A 19,411-nucleotide genomic window follows, 5' to 3' on the forward strand; every position below is an offset into this window, starting at 1 on the left:
TTATGGAACAATATTTAATTTTCCATTTAACCAAAGAGACAAGAAAAGGTATCAAAGGTAAATACAGGTTACCTGGTCGTGAACCAAATTTTGCTCTTTTAACATGCAGACTCAGTTATCTTCAGTAACCAAAGACCTGAAAAATACAGGAAATCATTTCAGCAAACAGAGAATTATTGCGTTTTAGGTAGATAACTGAAGAGGTAAAGAAAATGGGGCCCGTGGGTGGCTCAGTCATTGCGGGTCTGCCTTTGGCTCAGGTCATGATCCGACGGTCCTGGGATCCAGCCCCACATCAGGCTCCCTGCTCATCAGGAAGCCTGCTTTCCCTCTCCCACTCCCCTTCCTGTGTTCCTGCTCTCGCTGTGTCTCTCTCTCTGCCAAGTAAGTAAATAAAATCTTTCCCAAAAACAAATAAATAAATAACGTAAAGAAAAACTTTTGTTTATAATTTCTTATGAGCTCTTAGGGAGGAAGAATTTAGACTGTCTTTCAAGGTCCCTCTAGTTGGACTAAGAATCAAATTGACATGAGACAGATCAACAGGACAAAAATTTAATAGTGTACATACATACAGTGAATCCACACAAACATGGAAATTCCAAAGACCAGCAATAAGAAGCTTATATGAGCTAAGGAGAGGAGGATGGGTTGAGGATACAAAGGGGAGAAGATGGAAGATGCATGGAAAACAAAGCTCGCCCTATTATGCAAATAAGTTTCTTAGGTAAATAGGAATCTCTGTTAATTGCTCTCTTCCTGTTAGAAGCAGGCAGTGGAGGGGGAGGTAAAGAGCTTTTCCTGAATCTGCTGGGTTTTCATTACTTTTAGTTTAAAATAATGTTCATGCCAAAGTGGTCTATTTTGAGGCTGCCTACCATTGGCCTCTAGTAAGAGCAGATCAGTATCTCAAAAAAACTAAGTGTAAGGGTCTGCCCCTCCCAGAGGAACTTGCTTGTGGACCCTGAATGTAAGGGTGGGGCAGACTTCGTGGAGACATCCAATCAGTAAGCCGTATGTATATCCACTGGGAAGGTTGAAATTCAATTGGCCACCTGTGTAGGGGCGGGGCTCAACCACCCCCATAAAGGTTGCTCTGCCAGGCTGCCAAGGGGGGCTCCTGCAGGAGAGCCGGGGCTCCTGCAGGAGGGCCGGGGGCTGCTGCAGGAGAGCAGCGGCTGCTACAGGAGGGATGAAGTCCGCGGAGAGCGGTGAAGTCGGCGGAGAGCGGTGAAGTGGAGCGGAGAGCGGTGGAAGCCGCAGAAGAGCAGGGGAGTCAACGGTGTATAGAAGAGCTGTAACAGCTCTTGTAAGAGCTATAACCGCGTTTGGCGGTCCAGCCTCCAGCCTCCGGCGGCGGCCCCGAGCGCCGCCGCCTGCAGCGTCCGGCGGCGGCCCCGAGCGCCGCCGCCTGCAGCCTCCGGCGGCGGCCCCGAGCGCCGCCGCCTGCAGCTTCCAGCCTCCGGCCCCGAGCGCCGCCGCCTGCAGCTTCCAGCCTCCGGCCCCGAGCGCCGCCGCCTGCAGCCTCCGGCGGCGGCCCCGAGCGCCGCCGCCTGCAGCCTCCGGCGGCGGCCCCGAGCGCCGTCGCCTGCAGCTTCCAGCCTCCGGCCCCGAGCGCCGCCGCCTGCAGCTTCCAGCCTCCGGCCCCGAGCGCCGCCGCCTGCAGCCTCCAGCCTCCGGCGGCCCAGCAGTCCAGTCGTCTGCGGTCCAGTTGTCAGCGGTCCCTCGACGCCTGCGGTCCTGAGACATCTGGGGTCCAGTTGTCAGCGGTCCCTCGACGCTTGCGGTCCTGACACCTGCAGCCCCTAGATGCCAGCAGTCTGGAGGCGTAAGCAGCCCTGAGATGCCAACGGCCCCTAGACACCAGCAGCCTCCCTGCAAAATGCCTCGCCACCCCCGAACCACAAGTGGCCTTGTCTGCAGTGGTGGCTTCCTCCGGGTGGAAGCCTGGTCAGAGTAGCATCGTGGGGAGCAGAGTCTGTGTCATCTGGGTTGTCCTCCTTGTCATTGTTGCTTCTTCGTCATTGGGAGTGGCCTCATCCAGGAAATGGTCTTGTCCAGAACAGCCTCTTCTTGGGAGTGGCCTTGTCCGGGGAGAAACTTCATTGAGCAGTGGCCTTGTCTTGGGAGTGGCCTCTTCTTGGGAACGGCTCCAATCATGGAGCGGCCTCATCTGTGGAGCAGCAACGTCATCTAGAGCGGCCTCGTCCAGAGTGGCCTTCTTGGAAGTGACCTTGTTGGGTTCATCGTCACCACCTTTTCGTAAGAGGTAGCTCTGACCGGTAGTTTGATTCCTGATGCTTGGCGCGAAATAAAGTTTTGCTTGACCTTCGCTTTGTATCAGTCTCGTTCCTTTGATCACGGACCCTAACACTAAGTACATTTAACAAAGAGAAAACAAAAACCTTGCCCCAGTGTACTTTTGGAATTAAAACACATTTACTTATTTAAATTTATCTTAATCTTAGCCAGTACTGATCACACATAAATTTTATTTTTTTTTAAATTTTATTTATTTTTGTTTGACAGACAGATCACAAGTAGGCAGAGAGGCAGGCAGACAGAGAGAGAGGGGGAAGCAGGCTCCCCGCTGAGCAGAGAGCCCAATGCGGGGCTCTATCCCAGGAAGCTAAGACTGTGACCTGCGCCGAAGGCAGAGGCTTAACCCACTGAGCCACCAGGCGTCCCCATAAAATTTCTTTCAAAGATTTCATTCTCCACAAACCTTCCCCAACTTTCTTTTTCTACATTCAGATTTCGTCCTAAATCTTTACTCTTTAAATAACCAGTGTCAGGGTGCCTCGGTGGCTCAGTTGGTTAAGCGGCTGCCTTTGGCTAAGGTCATGATCCCAATGTCCTGGTATCAAGTTCCACATGGAGTTCCATATCCGGCTCCTTGCTCAGCAGGGAGCCTGCTTCTCTCTCTATCTCTGCCTGCCACTCTGTCTGCCTGTGCTCAAGCTCTCTCTCTCTCTGACAAATAAATAAACAAAATCTTTTAATAAATAAATAACTATCCAGTGTCATTTTAGCACAAAATCATTCTCATTCCCCTCAACTAGCATATGTTTTTATTTCTCATATTTTTTCTTACCAAAAACACATCTTATTTTCCTCACATATAGAGTTCTTTTCCTTATTATATCTGGTGGTCTTCGTTACATATATTAGAATTCTTAATGCTTAGAAAACTTAATTTCTAGTAAAAACTAGGTAGTATGCAATTGTGAACTCTGTTATACCAGAATCCTTTAAACTGGCAAATTTATGAATATAATCTATGATGTAGGAACGAAACTTTAGCTTTCGAAGCCAATGGCCAAGAAGAATTCTTGAGCTATCTTTCATGCAAAAAGGTGGTTTTACTAAAGCATGGAGACAGGACCCTTGGATGGAAAGAGCTGCATGGAGTCATGAGGAGGGACCCATTATATACTTTCAAGCTGGGAGAGGGTTAGTTATTTTGGAAACAAGATTTCCAGGATCCTGAGGGTGCCAGCTATGGTTAGGAAAAGGTCATTTATTACTGGTTAGCAAAAACTCTGTCAGGAGACTCTTCAGATGTTTATTGGTGGGTAATATGCTTGAAGGATGATTGCCAACATGTATCTTGGGGGGTAGAGATAAAAGAAGTTTCCAAAGGAATTTTTATATGTTAATTAGACTTACAGGATCCTAAGATTGTCTTTTGCACTTAGAAAAGTATTAACAACTAGACAGCTGAGTTCCTAGAGGAAGGTCCTATGGAGGCCCATAAAAACAAAGCTGTACCCACCTCGAGTCTAGCCCTGACATAAACACAGCCATCTTGACAAAGCAAAAGCTGGCACCTTGCACCCCCTCTCCACCTGCTCCCCTCCCCTCGGTAGTATGTGTGAACAAATAGTTAACTTATAGAAATCACAATCCTGCAAGACAGGAGTCTCCCTTGGTTTACAAATGTCCCAGTGCTTAATCTCACTAACAATGACGCTTGATAGGAGGAATATGACATTCCACCAGGAAACTCCCAACTGTCTTCATGTTAGTGCCTCATTAGAGGGGAAAATGGCCTTGGCTTGACAATAACCAGGCCTCCAATATCCTGACAGTCTTCTTTACCCTGATAGCCCTTCTGAATATCCCCTTTGTCCTCACCCACCACCAAGTCCACCTTTACTCTGCCTTTAAAAACTCTGACTGTAGTCTGGTTCGGGGTCCAAGTCCCTATTCCACTACATCGGGTATACTTGGGCCCAAGCTTAAGCATGTCACCTCAGGGTCCAAGTCCCTACTCTGCTGCATCGGGTATACTTGGGCCCAAGCTTAAGTTTGTCAAATAAACCCTCGTGTGATTACATCGGCGTTGGCTCCTTGGTGGTCTCAGACGCGAAAACTCGGGCATAACTGTCCCTCTGCCTGTTTCAAGGACTTGTAAGTGGGCTGTAAGTAGTAAGGAAATGAAATAGTTTTTCTCTCTGCTTCACAGATTAGCTTTTAAGGGCAAAGGCCATGTGGTTGGGTCTGGCCACACACAGGTGGCCAATGAAATTGTAACACACAGAGAAAGCTGCACAGTCATGTTAGGTCACACGTAAGTGACCAATTGAATTACAATTTACCCTAGTAGATATTTGAACCAGCCTATCACCTTGGTCAGAATTGGCACCCAGAAGGTGCCCAAAGGTGCCCCGACCGATACTCCTTGGTAACTAAGGAGATAGTGTGCAACCCTCACTCTCCAATTGGATGTCTCCACTTGGCCTGACCCACCCTTGTATTTGGGCTTTGTTACCTGGGACTGGTTTCCGGGACTTGTTTTTAAGCAAGTCCCCTGGGGGGCGGGGGGAGCAGGGACAGTTTAAGTTTTAAACAACAAAATTATTGTTTAACTGGATGGAAGCGCTCTGGCTAAATAGGTCCTTACACTGACTTCTTCCTCTTCAGTTTTCCCTTAATTTACTTCTCCTTAACAATTATGCTCAGACTACCCACAAAACTTCACAAGGCATTAAAGTCAAATATTTTTCTAAGATTTTTTTTTTTTTGCTGACAGATTTCGCAACAGATACCATGAACTTATATGAACTCTAGTAAGCACAAGCCAAATAAAAGTTTTATATTTAATGCTGATAACTCTAAAGACGTGTTTATTTTAATTAAGCCAACAACCTTAAATGACCTTTTATACTGAATGTTTTCCCAGATCATGAGAACTTATAGAATATTTAGATCAGTTTAGATCTGAATTTTGGAATACCAAATCCTTATAAGTATTTGCCTTCAATCCAACTAAATAGAACTCTTTTATGAATTATTTTTAACAATACCATCTGAAAATAGAAAAATGTCTCACATTTACGACACACATGGACACACACACAGAAATAATACAAAAATAAGATGTCACTAATATTTGTGGAGAGGACATTATAGGCCCAACTTTAAGTAATTTGCTCTATTTATTTGTTTTCATTAAAAACTTTTTCCTGGAGCACCTGGGGGGGGTTCAGTCATTAAGCATCCGTCTTTGGCTCAGGTCATGGTCCCAAGGTCCTGGGATCCAGCCCCGCTTTGGTTTCCCTGCTCCATGGGAAGCTTGCTTCTCCCTGTCCCTCTACTTGTGTTCCCTCTCTCTTTCTGTCAAATAAATAAATAAATTCTTTTAAAAAATAAAAATTAGGGGCACCTGGGTGGCTCCGTGTGTTAAAGCCTCTGCCTTCGGCTCAGGTCATGGTCCCAGGGTCCTGGGATCGAGCTCCACATTGGGCTCTCTGCTGGGCAGGGAGCCTGCTTCCTCCTCTCTCTCTCTCTGCCTGCCTCTCTACCTACTTGTGATCTCTGCCTGTCAAATAAATAAATAAAATCTTTAAAAATAAATAAATTAAAATTAAAAAATAAAAACTTTTTCCTAAACTTTGAGTGTCAAACAGTGGCTCTTAGGTCTTAGAGAAGATGGGGTTAGAAAATTTATATCACAAAGGCACAGGGAAACTGTCTAATTTTTTTTCTTTCAATGTGGATATTTGGAGCATATCTCTGTTATCAAAGGTGTTAGAATCTGGGCAGAAGATTTTAATTCTGCCATTTGTATTCAGAAATTTGTATTTTTTAAAAGACTCTTTCCCATTTTTTCCCCCATGTCTCAGGAGATTATGGTCTCTGCATACATTTATTTTTATTTTTTCAAAAGCTTTTATTTACTTATTTATTTAAGAGAAAGAGAGAGTACAACTGGGGGTACAGAGGGGAACAAGCAGATTCTGCATAGAGCACGGAGTCCTGAGGAGGGCCTTAGTCTCCCAACCCTAAAATCAGGACCTAAGCCAAAATCAAGAGTCAGAATCTTAACAAACTGAGCCACCCTGGTGCCCTCTGTTTACATTTAAAAGACATGACAGGATTTATTATTTCAAGGGACAGAGAAAGAATGTAAAAAAAAAAAATGTTTTCTGGACTTTTAGGGTAATTGCTATTTAAAATTTACCTTTTTTGTATTAATTTTTAATAGCTAATACAGATACATGCTACAAAATTCAAAAAAGAATATAGAAGCATCTCTCATTTCTAGTGTTTCTGTTATCATGCCAGACTAGTCTATGCCTTTATAAGCATATATGTCTCTATTTTTTAGCAACATTAATTTCTTTTTTTCAGTTTTATTCAAATTCATTAGTTAACATACAGTGTAATATTAGTTTCAGGTGAACAATATAGTGATTCAACACTTCCATACGATACCTAGTGTTCATCACAACAAGTGTACTCCTTAATTTCCATCACCCATTTCACCTATCCCCCTGCCCACCTCCCATTTGATAACCATCAGTTTGTTCTCCAGAGTCAAGTCTGTTTGTTTCTTTCTTTCTTTTCTTAAGATTTTATTTATTTATTAGACAGAGAGAGAATGACAGTGAGAGCAGGAACACAAGCAGGGGGAGTGGGAGAGGAAAAGCAGGCTTCCCACTGAGCAGGGACCAATGTGGGGCTCTCAGGATGCTGAGATCACGACCTGAGCTGAAGGCAGATGCGTGATGACTGAGCCACCCAGACACCCCAAGAGTCTGTTTCTTGATTTGCTCTTTCTCTCTTTATTTACCTTTGCTCATTTGTTTTCTTTCTTTCTTTCTTTCATCTTTCTTTCTCTTTTAAGATTTTATTTATTTATGTGACACAGAGAGAGATCACAAGTAGGCAGAGAGGCAGGCAGAGATGGGAAGGCGGGGAAGCAGGCTCCCTGCTGAGCAGAGAGCCCAATGTGGGGCTTGATCCCAGGACCCTGAGCCAAAGGCAGAGGCTCAAGCCACTGAGCCACCTAGGCACTCAAGTGGCTCAGTTGGTTAAGTATTTGCCTTCAGCTTGGTTGTGATCTCAGGGTCCTGGGATTAAGCCCCACATTGGGCTCCAGCTGTGCACTGGGTTCCCTGCTCAGTGGGGAGCTGTTTCTTCCTCTCCCTCTGCCACTACCCCCCTGCTTGTGCTCTCTCTCTCCCAAATAAATAAATAAAATATTATTTTAAAATGATATGGTATTTGTCATTCTATGACTAACTTATTTTGCTTAGCATAATACTAACTCCATCCATGTTATTGTGAATGGAAAGATTTCATTCTTTTTTTTTTTTTTTTTAAGATTTTATTGACTTATTTGACACAGAGAGAGAGAGAGAGATCCCAAGTAGGCAGAGAGGCAGGCAGAGAGACAGGGGGAAGCAGGCTCCCTGCTGAGCAGAAAGCCCGATGTGGGGCTCGACCCCAGGACCCTGGAATCATGACCTGAGCCGAAGGCAGAGGCTTTAACCTACTGAGCCACCCAGGTGCCCCGATTTCATTCTTTTTAATGGCTAATTAATATTCTTATGTGTGTGTGTGTGTGTGTGTATTTCTCCTTTATTCATTCATCAGTGAATGGACACTTGGGCTGCTGCCTTAATTCGGCAGTGCCCCCTGGGCTCTATCTCAGCCAAGTCTGCCTAACATTTAATATATGTGCTGCCGAAGCGAGCACAGTATGCTAACATTTAAAACTCCAGGCTGATTGTAAGAACTCATGAAATTTAGTCCCTCTTTTTTTCCAAGCCAATGGCTATGAGGAAACATTCTTGTGAGTACCATATGCTCCTCTCTCTTTCACCCTTCTCTAGGACCAGGGTTCCCTCCCCTCTGCAGCAGCCAGGATCAGTTCCTCCCTTAAACCATATCTTGGCAATTCCTACCTCATTCATTCATTCATTCACTTATTATGTAAAGATTTTATCTATTCATTTGAGAGAGAGAGCGAACAGGAGTTGCAGACAGTGAAAGAGGGAGAGGCAGACTCCCTACTGAGCTGGGAGCCCAACATGGGACTCAATCCCAGTACCTGGAGATCATGACCTGAACCAAAGGTAAATCCTTAACCATCTGAGTCACCCAGGCACACCTTCCTACCTCCTTTAATGGGGCCTCCTCTCTCCCTTTAGTTGTGGGATTTGTTTTCAGTCTTCAGGTCTATTTCTAGGGAATTTAGGATGACTTGATAGTTATCTAGTTGTATTCGTGAGATGAATACAACTCCACTGCCATTTTCCTGTCTCCTCCTTTTTTGAAAGTACAAAACAATTTTTCCCGATATCCTGATCTTTTATAATATTCACAAACATTTTGAGAGGAATAGGTGAAGTTTGGCGATTGGTGAAGGTAGGTGGGCTTGAATTTGTTTCCAGAGCTATAGCTCTGGTTTTGTAGCGATTTGCACAATAAAGACAGTTGTTTCTAATTCCCCAGAGATGGGGATTATAGCCCAAATATCAAGGAGGTGGCTCATCTTTTTAACTAAATTTGCTTCTTCATATCAGGGAGGATTTTTAACTAAAATGGAAACTGAAAGCTTTATGCTTCTGTAAAATCTGTATACAGCATTTTAACAAAAGCCTTTTTTTCTGGGTATACAACTTAACCTTGGCTTCTATTAGCCTCTGAATATTGGCTTTTTGCAAATCACGCGTTAGAAGGCCTAGGGAAAATTTTGGTCATCTAGATCCTCTGTGAAGATTGTAAATACAGTCAAATAATCTAATTAGCATCTAAATTCAGTAGGATCTTTTGAAAGGAGAGGTTAAAAAGTCTTTATAATTTAAAAACACTGCTGCTATCCAGAGGACATGAATTTTTTTTACAGTGGGTGCCATCTAGGATATTACTGCAAATGACATTGTATAGGAAAACCTGTGTCTTGCAGAGCCTGATTACAAAGTCCTGGTAAGTAGAAGCAAAGTGAGCCTATGGCCAGTCTTGGGTGCTTTTATTAAATTCATTTTCTAGCTTTCAGCACTTACATGAGCAACCTGTATACTTTGAACCTAGAGATTTGGTTAGGGTGATCTCTGTCAGTCTTATAGTGAAAGGGAAGTTAAAATAGGCTTATGTGACCAGATATTAAGAAGGGGACTTGAAGAGATTATGCTGAGTGAAATAAGTCAAGCAGAGAGAGTCAAATATCATATGGTTTCACTCATTTGTGGAGCATAACAAATAGCATGGAGGACATGGGGAGTTAGAGAGGAGAAGGGAGTTGGGGGAAAATGGAAGGGGAGGGGAACCATGAGAGACTATGGACTCTGAAAAACAATCTGAGGGGTTTGAAGTGGCGGGGGGTGGGAGGTTGGGGTACCAGGTGGTGGGTAATATAGAGGGCATGGATTGCATGGAGCACTAGGTGTGGTGCAAAAATAATGAATACTGTAATGCCGAAAATAAATAAATTTAAAAAAAAAAGAAAAAAAAAGAAGGGGAATTTATGTTGGATGGGAACATTTCTTTGTGTCTCATGTATATATTCTGGTCTTTTACCTTGTCATGGGAGTCCCTAAGGCTTGCCATTATACTAGTAAGGTAATTGTGAGCTCTTTGTTTTATATACAGATCTATATCTATATATGGCCAATATCAAGGAATCATCACCTGGTCATTGACAGGTAGGATCTATTAATAGTGACTTAAGGGGCACCTGGGTGGCTCAGTGGATTGGGCCTCTGCCTTTGGCTCAGGTCATGGTCCCAGGGTCCAGGGATCGAGTCCTGCATTGGGCTCTCTGCTCAGCAGGGAGCCTGCTCCGCCCCTCTCTCTGCCTGTGATCTCTGCCTGTCAAATAAATAAATAAAATCTTTAATAAAAAAAAAAAAACTGACTTAAACCAATAAGCCTTTGAATGGCTTAACCCAAGATGCTAGAGATGGCCAGAGAGGGCATAGAAGATGCGGTCCCCATGGTCCAACAGGTTACTCCTGAAATTAGGCTAAGAAAGCAAAAGCCATTGTTGCACAGGTGGTAAGGATGGTGTAGTGAAAACGGTGCCTCTGCTATCTCTTGAAAACACGAGACACCTCCTGAAAACACGAGACACCTCCAGTCTCAGACCCGCTGATCTGTGACACAATGCAGGCACTTCTGGAATGGGACATTCGAGCACTAACAAACAACAAAGGTTGAGATGACAAAGGTTCCTATGGTTTGGAACCTCTCATGAGAAATAGCCCTGAGACCTGGTGCCATCAGACAGAGAGGATGACACTTGCTTGGATCCCCAGTCTATTTGACTGGTTACCAATGTGCATTTTAGTAAGTGCACCCTCTGGATGGTGTCAACCAAAGAGAATATTCTCATTGGTCACATAGTCAAGCTCTTAGGACACAGAACAAGGCAAAAGGCAAAGTCTAACAGCTTTATCTAAGCCTTTGGTCTCTTGGAGCCACACAAATACCTAGGATGGATGTGCTGCCAGGTTGGGGACTCTGTTATTTCACAATGTACCCCAGTACATAGAGGTTTCTTGAGGTTGGTGAGGCTGGATGGATGCTTGGTGTCCAGACCTGTTTGGAAAGCATAAGCAGAACTATAGTTATATTGTTGAATTATTAATTTAGCTCCATGCTCTGTCTCATTGCCCGCTTATGTTTTATGTACCTATTAACCTCAATTATGAGCAATCATTAACTTTTCCTTTTTTGCCCCTACTCCCTGTTTACCTGCTGATTGTAGAAATCTAATGAGGACTGGACAGTAACATTTGTCTTAAAAAATTATCAGATGGACCTGATTGTACCAAGTTCCCAAAGGCACCTCATTATTCGAAAGAATGCGTAGCTCCACATTGTTTCAAGGGCCCCCCTCTCAAGGTTTCAAGAGATGCCACACACTCCTCTCATATATTCACCTCCTTCTCCAAACATATGCGAACTGTTGAAACATCCCTAGGCTCCTCAGGGCAAGGTAGCTTTAGAAATGATTCCCTTCCTTCTTGCTGGGCTGTCTTTCTGATAATAAAGTTTTTTTGACTTCAAAACTGGTGTCTCAGACAATGGGTCACTGCACATCATGTGCACAGAATAAGTTCAAGTTTAGTAACTGTTGGTAGGTGACTGACAGTTAATCTAATCTGTTCTGTGACCAATCTATCTTAACACAGGCATCTTCTTGAGGTGGGCAGTGCTCCAGTGGCTCTTAAGTGTTCAACTCATGCCCACCAATTGTGTGGCTTTGGCTTCCTAGATGTCCCTTAGCAACAGATACCAAACAACAGAAAAGACACAGACAAAAGAAAACAAAGCTTGTCTCTGGTAAATGGAGCGATAACCAAGGAGTACTCTACCAAATGTTAGCCAAAGAGTTGCTTAGCTCAAGGAACTTGTTCCACAAATATTTTCTCCTGCTAATCTAAATTTAGGAAGAGAGAAAAAAGACTGTTACCGCTCTTGCTATATCAGACTCTGCAGACAGAGATTCTGGGAGGTTGATATAGTAAGAAATCTTACTTTCTGCCTGTTGTGTGCCAGCTGTCCCAAAGATCTCTCAGCTGTAGCAGTGTCCTGGCTGACCAGTGTTCAGTGAGTTAAAGAGTCCTGCCACCTGTGCCAACTGCTGGGGAGCAAGAATTCTTGTCCCCTTCAAGATTCCTTGCAGCTGGACTAAGAATTAAATTGACATGAGACAGATTAACAGCAGAAAATCAAATTTACTAGTGTATGTACAGGGAATCTCCATGTCTGTGTAGATTATGCATGCTATTTCATACATAATGCATATGTATGCTATTAAATTTGTTTTCCCCCTATTCATCTGTCTTATATCAATATGATTCTTAGTCCGGCTAGAAGGACCCTTGAAGGGGACAGGAAATCTTGTTCCCCAACAGTAGTAACATGAGCCAAGAGAAAAATAATCCACTCTTTTCACACAGCATATAGTGAATGACAGAAAGCCACCAACTCATCCCAGCACAGGATATGAACTTCTCAATTGTTAGTAAGAAGTATGTCTTACTACACAAAGACATCTATTCAGAGATTGCTGATTGTGCTCCAGAATTCATTTCCCCCTTCTATCATGGTAGAAATTTTCAGCATGCATATGGCTGTACAGATTAAGACTACATTTTTTTTTAACATTCCACTGCTTCCTTTGCTGCTGGACATGGCCATGCAAATAAGTTCTGAGTATTAATGGAACTGCAGTGTGCACTTCTGAATTAGATCCTTAAAGTGGTGTCTTCAAATGATGAAAGATACCTTCTCCTTCCTCATATCCTGCTTTTCCGGCTCACTGCAAATATTGTAGTGGGCCATCTGATTACTTTAAGATAGGATAAGAATACAGAGGGAGACAGAGCCCTGACAAAACGCACAGTAAAGCCACCAGCCCTGCTGGGATTTTTGAGAGAGAATTAAAACTAAATCTTACTTGGGGCACCTGGGTGGCTCAGTCGGTTAAGTGTCTGCCTTTGGCTCAGGTCATGGTCCCAGGGTCCTGGGATGGAGCAGGGAGCCTGCTTCTCCCTCTCTTCCCCACTGGTACTTTCTCTATCTCTGTCTCTGTCTCACTCTCTCTCTTTAAAATTATTTAAAAAGGAAAACTAAATCTTAATTCACTATTAATTATTCACTATTGGTTTGAGTCCCTTGTGGAGGCCAAGAAAAACAAGGCTGTACCCACCTCAAGTCTAGCCCTGACATAAGTACAGCCATCTTGACAAAGCAAAAACTGGCACCTTCCACTCCCTCTCCACCCGCTCCCCTCCCCTCGGTAGTATGTGTGACATTCCTCAGCTACCCCTGGCTGCCCTAAAAGAAAAACAAATAGTTAACTTGCAGAGATCACAATCCTGGAAGACAGGAGTCTCTCCCTTGGTTTACAAATGTCCTAGAGATTTAACGATAGCCTAATTTCCAGAGGCAAATAACTCAGTTCCCCAAGCCCTAATGTTGCCCTCCCCACCATAAAACTGAAGGAGGCTGAGGCAGAAGGAAATGTAAACAAAGTTAAATTTCTTCTAAACCTAAGTCTCACTAACAAGGACACTTCATAGGAGAAATGTGAAACTTTATCTCTAAACCTCCAAGATAGTGTCAGCGATCATTCCCAAGCATATGACACACTGATATACATTTAAAGGGTCTCATGAGAAAATTTTTATTACTACTAATAAATAACCTTTCTCCCAACAATAGCTAGCCCCTCTAGGTCCTGGAGACCTTGCTTCCAAAATTCCTTAGAGACTAACATCATCCCCTTTGTCCTCACCCACCGAAGAGTCCACTTCTACTCTGCCTTTAAAAACTCTGACTATAGTCTGGTTCGGGGTCCAAGTCCCTACTCCGCTATGTTGGGTATACTTGGGCCCAAGCTTAAGCTTGCTGAATAAATCCTCATGTGTTTACATCGGTGTTGGCTCCTTGGTGGTCTCTTGGATGCGAAAACTCGGGCACAACACCCTTTAGAAAAGCTGAACTTGGTCAATACAGACAACAACACAGGGCCGGAACTGAGAAAAGCATATTCCCATAAAAGGGACAAGTTGCAATAATACCACCTCATCAGCTTGAGCATCGTAATTTTCACAAAACCTTGTTTTAGCCATCTGAAACTCCTGCCAACGCTTCCTACCTGTTGTGGTGACTCTGGCTTGGTCCCTCATGCCCACTGGACACAGACACTCGGTGGCAGGTAATACCTTGGTTTTCTGAGTAATTAGAGGTTCCTGCGTGAAACAATGAATTGGAGGCACAAAAAGAATTTAAGGCACACTGGCTCTTTTGAAGATGGAGGGATCTACATGAGGAGGAATGGACGGTATTACAGGGCCAAGAGAGAGGGGTCCTAGACAGTCAGTGAAGAATGGTTTTGGTTTGCTACCTGAAATTTGAAATTGCCCACCCCCCACAAGTACAGAGAGGGCAAGCCGAGAGGGAAGGAAGAAGCAGCCCACTCCAGACCAGTAGGCAGCAGGTTTAACAAGCAATGGAACTTCTGAGGCTCGTCATGGGCAATTGCAAGGTGAGTAGATTCAGCAACTGCCCTCCAGAATCCTCTTTTTTTTTTTTCTTTTTTTTGAGATTTTTATTTATTTATTTGAGAGAGAGCACAAGCAGAGGGAGAGGGAGAAGCAGACTCCCCACTGAGCTGGGAGCTGGACGTGGGGACTCCTGCAACAGTTTTTCCCAATTTCAACATGCTTTGCATTTTTGCCCTTTGCCCTTTGTCCAAACTTTTTAATTCCACCTTCCTCGTTTCTCTCTAGGTTTATGCTTTTGCTGAAGTAAAAAAAAAAAAGCCATTTCTTTCTAGCATTTATTTAAGCGTTCAGTATTTGATTGGTGAACCACATAACACCAGTGTTTCAGACAGGGCTAGTTTCATAGTAAAGGCTCTGTATCAAATTTTATTGGGCTATAAGATATTGATGTCTATTGAATCATAAAATGCAACCACCATCAAATCAGGACCTGATAAATGTAACCAGTTGATGGCTGAAATCAATGTGAAAAAAGGCCCAAAGCGGTGATTATGAAAGCTATTGTTCATCAAATGATTCAAGACTCTTTCAATCCTCAATTCATTTATCTTCCTATCTGCACTCCATTTCCTATTTGACCCCAGTGAATCCCAGAACCCTTTTGTATTGCTTATGTGAAACAGAATAAAAAATCTGTTTCCAAAGGACTTCTGAGACTGGCAAAATAAATGAGACAATTAAAAAACCCATTCTGTAACCAAAGGGGAGGAAAAACCTGTAAAACAGGTAATGAAAAAAATCTTTCCAATTACAGATTCTAAAAGAAATATATATCTATGTATATATAATTTGATATATTCATTTACCATGGACTTTCCTTATCTATAAGTTTAAGTATCTGATTTTTCATTATAAAGAGCTAGTCTTTAAAAGGACATGGACTTTTTGAAACTAAAGTATGCCAGGAATTCTAGCAATTCCTGCTTTCAGGGCAGGTCTGGGGGGTTTGGGGTAGGGGGGAGCGCTGGTCCTATTTAATAGTTGGAGAAAATATAACTGCATGTCTATCTATTTCCATTATATAAGTCAATATTGCATAAAATGCCTTTCTCAACCCTGTAAGGATATAGCAGAAATGATCTGCAATGCCTGCCTCCTTAAAGGAGACTTTGAAAGATTCTTACTTTGTCTCCCTCATCTCCAGCACTCCTACTCCCTCTTCACTTTATCTCGTATGTGTTTCAGCTTAACCTGCAAGAAACTCTCTTGCAAACAGATTTACACACCTTTTCGACAAATAACAGGTATTTCTTTTATATCAATGAAATAAAAAAAAATTCTGATACCAAGACATTCTTGATGTAATTGTGATTTAAAAAAAAAAAAGTGCTTGGTGGGGTGCCTGGGTGGCTCAGTGGTCATGATCCCAGAGTCATGATCCCTTTGGCTCAGGTCATGATCCCAGAGTCCTGGGATCGAGCCCCGCATCGGGCTCTCTGCTCCACGGGGAGCCTGCTTCCCTCTTTCTCTCTGCCTCTCTGCCTACTTGTGATCTCTGTCTGTCAAATAAATAAATAAAACCTTTAAAAAAAAAAGTGCTGGGTTTTGAAGATTCAAAATTTAGTTTTCACTCACTTGCCAATATATCCAACAGAAATCTGTTTTTATGTGCGTGATTGTGTTGCATGTGCATTGTTGGGGAGGGAGAATGTTCTCTACCCTTCAAGACCTTTCTAGTTGGACCAAGAATCAAATTGACCTAAGACAGAATAATAGGAGAAAATCAAATTCAAAAGCGTACCTATTGATGGATAGCTGGAAGGCAGGCAGGCAGGAACAAGTCCACCCCACCCCCAAGAGGAAACCACCTTTAAAAGGATTTTACACCACCCTGGAAGAAGCCCCCCATCCTTGCCCCTGTGATAGGTGACAAACCTGATTGGATGACAGTCATTAGTTCATTAGATGAAAACAGCCTGCCAACCCTAAGGACCTATTTAGCCAGAGCACTTCCATCTGGTTAAACAATAATTTTGTTGTTTAAAACTTAAATTGTCCCTGCCCCCCTTCCCCCAGGGGACTTACTTAAAAACAAGTCCCAAAAACCAGTCCCAGGTAACAAAGCCCAAATACAAGGGTGGGTCAGGCCAGATGAAGACATCCTATGGGGGGGGGCATACTGTCTCCCTAGTTACCAAGGAGTATGGGCACTGCCCTTTGGGCACCTTTTGGGCGCCAATTCTGACCAAGGTGATAGGCTGGTTCAAATATCTACTAGGGTAAATTGTAATTCAATTGGTCACTTACGTGTGACCTAACATGACTGTGCAGCTTTCTCTGTGTGTTACAATTTCACTGGCCACCTGTGTGTGGCCAGGCCCAACCACATGGCCTTTGCCCTTAAAAGCTAGTCTGTGAAGCAGAGAGAGGTCTCCCTCTCTGTAAGAGGTGCGGCCCCGAATGTTCGGTCTGATTCTTGATGCTTGGCACGGAATAAAGCTTTGCTTGACCTTCACTTTATATCAGTCTCGCTCCTTTAATCATGGACCCATTATTGGGGGACCTAACACCAACATGGCCATAAAAACCCCTAGACTTAGAAACTTGGGTGGCAACCCTGTAGGGTCCCCGCCCTCCTCCTCAGGAACTTTGTACTATTACTTTGCTGTCGCTCAGTGAACCATCTTCTGCTGCCCACCAGTCTGCCTGGTCTACCTCTTCATTCTTTGAAGTGGTGTAACCAAGAACCTCGGGCACCAACAGAGAAAAAAGTTCTGAAACAGCACTAGAGAAGAACCTACATGGACAGGGAAATTCCAAAGACAAGGAACAGGAAGCTTCTAAGCCTGGAGAAGGGTCGAGTATGAGAATACAAAGCAGAGAAAGCCTATTAGCAAGAAGGTAAGAGGAGATGTTTGGAAAACAGGTTGCTTTCTTATGTAGATGATTTCTTCAATAAAGAGGAATCTCTGTTAATAACTCTCTTCCTGGTCCAGGCAAGCAGGTGAGGAGGACTTAAAGAGCTTTTCCTGATTTCCGGGGTTTTGCTTTCTTTTAACTCAAAATCAAGTTCATGCCAAAGTAGCCCATTGTGAGGCTGCTTTGATACTTAACGGTTCTCTCCCCTGAAACATGAAGTTTCACACATCAAGTGTTGAGCTGGTAGATTGTTTTTTTTGTTCCATCATATTGAACCAGTCTGTTAGTCAATTCAGTTTGACTCATTTAAGGGACAGTGATGCAGTTGTGTTCTCAAAGTGAGGCCCATGGTTCAAGAAATTGGATATTGAAAAGACATTTCTATGGAAACCAAGGAAAAACAATGGATAATGATTGAATCAAAATATAGATCAATTTCTGAGCTCTGAGGATAGCCAGTGGAGACTTCTAGATGCCAAACTCTGAAGCATATTCAGATAGAGTAAGAGTAGACAATAGCAATCTGACTGATCTTCCTGGTTTGTGGTTCAAAGGTGGCTGGTTATCTTTGAGTGGCCCACAGCACAACAGGCATGACGAATGTCTTATGCATGACCTATTGTGATCTTTCTGAAGTTGACATCACATTTTCATATTTAGTTTTCAGGACTTCAGGGAAAAGAGCCATTTCAGTTCTCAAATATATCCAACTCAGAAAAGAGAGAGAAAAATGAACAACAGTTTGAAGAGTTGTAGTCATATATTGGATGAAACTAGAACTCAGGGCTTAATCCAGTTTATAATAAATGGTAGTCGATTCTAATATTTACACAGATATGTTGTTAAAACTTTTTTCTCTCTGTACAATCACCCTCCTTCCTACCAAAGAACCAAGTTATTATTCATTTGCTTACAAAATATATCTAGTTTAAAGAAAAAAAATCTTGGCCTGATCCTATAGGTGAGTGGAACAAGAATAGTGGTTCACCATACAGGCTCTTTAAAACATGTTTTATGGGGTGGGGTGGGGGGAGGTGCCTGGGTGTCTCAGTGGGTTAAGCCTTTGCCTTCAGTGCAGGTCATGATCTCAGGGTCCTGGGATGGAGCCACATCGGGCTCTCTGCTCAGGGGGAAGCCTGCTTCCCTCTCTCTCTCTCTCCTTCTGCCCCTCCACACTCCCCTCACTTGTGTTCGCGCTCTCACTCAAATAAATAAATAAATAAAATCTTTAAAAATAAATAAATAAAACCTGCTTTGCTGGAATTTTTCATGAGGCATCTCTAGATTGAAATTTTAAAAGCCTCTTGAGGTTAGAGGCCAAGCCAAATACTTGCATAAAAACTTCACCTGCAATACCAGTAGATTTGGGTGAACTCCTCTCTTCTTGAAATCCCCAAAATATTCTGAGCTTTTTGCATCTGCCAAGAAGTGACTTCCTTTACTCACCTGTTAAGGCAGCTGGGAACTTTGTAAGCAAGGTATTAGGCTGAGATTTCCAAGGGTCTTTATTGGGACCATAAAGTCAACATTAGTTCCTTTAAGCTCATATCTGAGTCTATGCATGTCTTTCCCACATATGACATTCTAGTCAAAGACTTGGTAATACAGCCAATGTTTCCAATTGTATCCTATTAGGAGAACTAATTCTTTTTTTTTTTTTTTTAAGATTTTATTTATTTATTTGACAGACAAAGATCACAGGTAGGCAGCAAGGCAGGCAGAGAGAGAGGAAGGGAAGCAGGCTCCCTGCTGAGCAGATAGCCTGATGTAGGGCTTGATCCCAGGACCCTGTGATCATGACCTGAGCCGAAGGGAGAAGCTTTAACCCACTGAGCCACCCGGGCACCCCCGGAAAACTAATTCTTATTGAATGTATGCAAATACATATATTGCCATTAAAAAATATAAGAATACTCACTGCAAGTTTTGGAATTCTGGAGGGTTTAGGTAGGGAGAAAGAAAAGTTTCAGCTTTGCTTACAATATAATATATCAAATGGCTATAAGGTCAGTTTGTTAGTGAGTCCTCTTGTTCAACTACAAACCACAAAAGTTAAAACCAGAGATGGACCAAACTACTTAACTCATGCTCTAAAATTCATTGCTCTTATTCCTTATTGCACTGTCTTGAGGCATTGAAGATGCTTTGCATTGATCAGCATATTCCAACTGCTATGAGAAAAGCCCCAACAGCAACAGAATGCCTAGAAGATCACATCCCACATGTCCTCTTCCTGGCTCATG

The 19,411-nt window shown here is 43.1% G+C and overlaps 1 protein-coding gene across 1 annotated transcript in view; it reads right to left on the minus strand.

Moving 5' to 3' along the window:
* The window catches only part of CFAP47 (cilia and flagella associated protein 47), a 515,984-nt gene extending 515,851 nt beyond the window's left edge, over positions 1–133 (minus strand). The window contains exon 1 of the mRNA XM_044235156.1: positions 73–133. The gene's annotated coding sequence lies outside the window, so the exon portion shown is untranslated. The remainder of the gene's footprint in view (positions 1–72) is intronic.
* Positions 134–19,411: the final 19,278 nt, after the last annotated feature.

Source organism: Neovison vison, chromosome X, assembly GCF_020171115.1.
Source record: "Neovison vison isolate M4711 chromosome X, ASM_NN_V1, whole genome shotgun sequence".
Taxonomy (NCBI): domain Eukaryota; kingdom Metazoa; phylum Chordata; class Mammalia; order Carnivora; family Mustelidae; genus Neogale; species Neogale vison.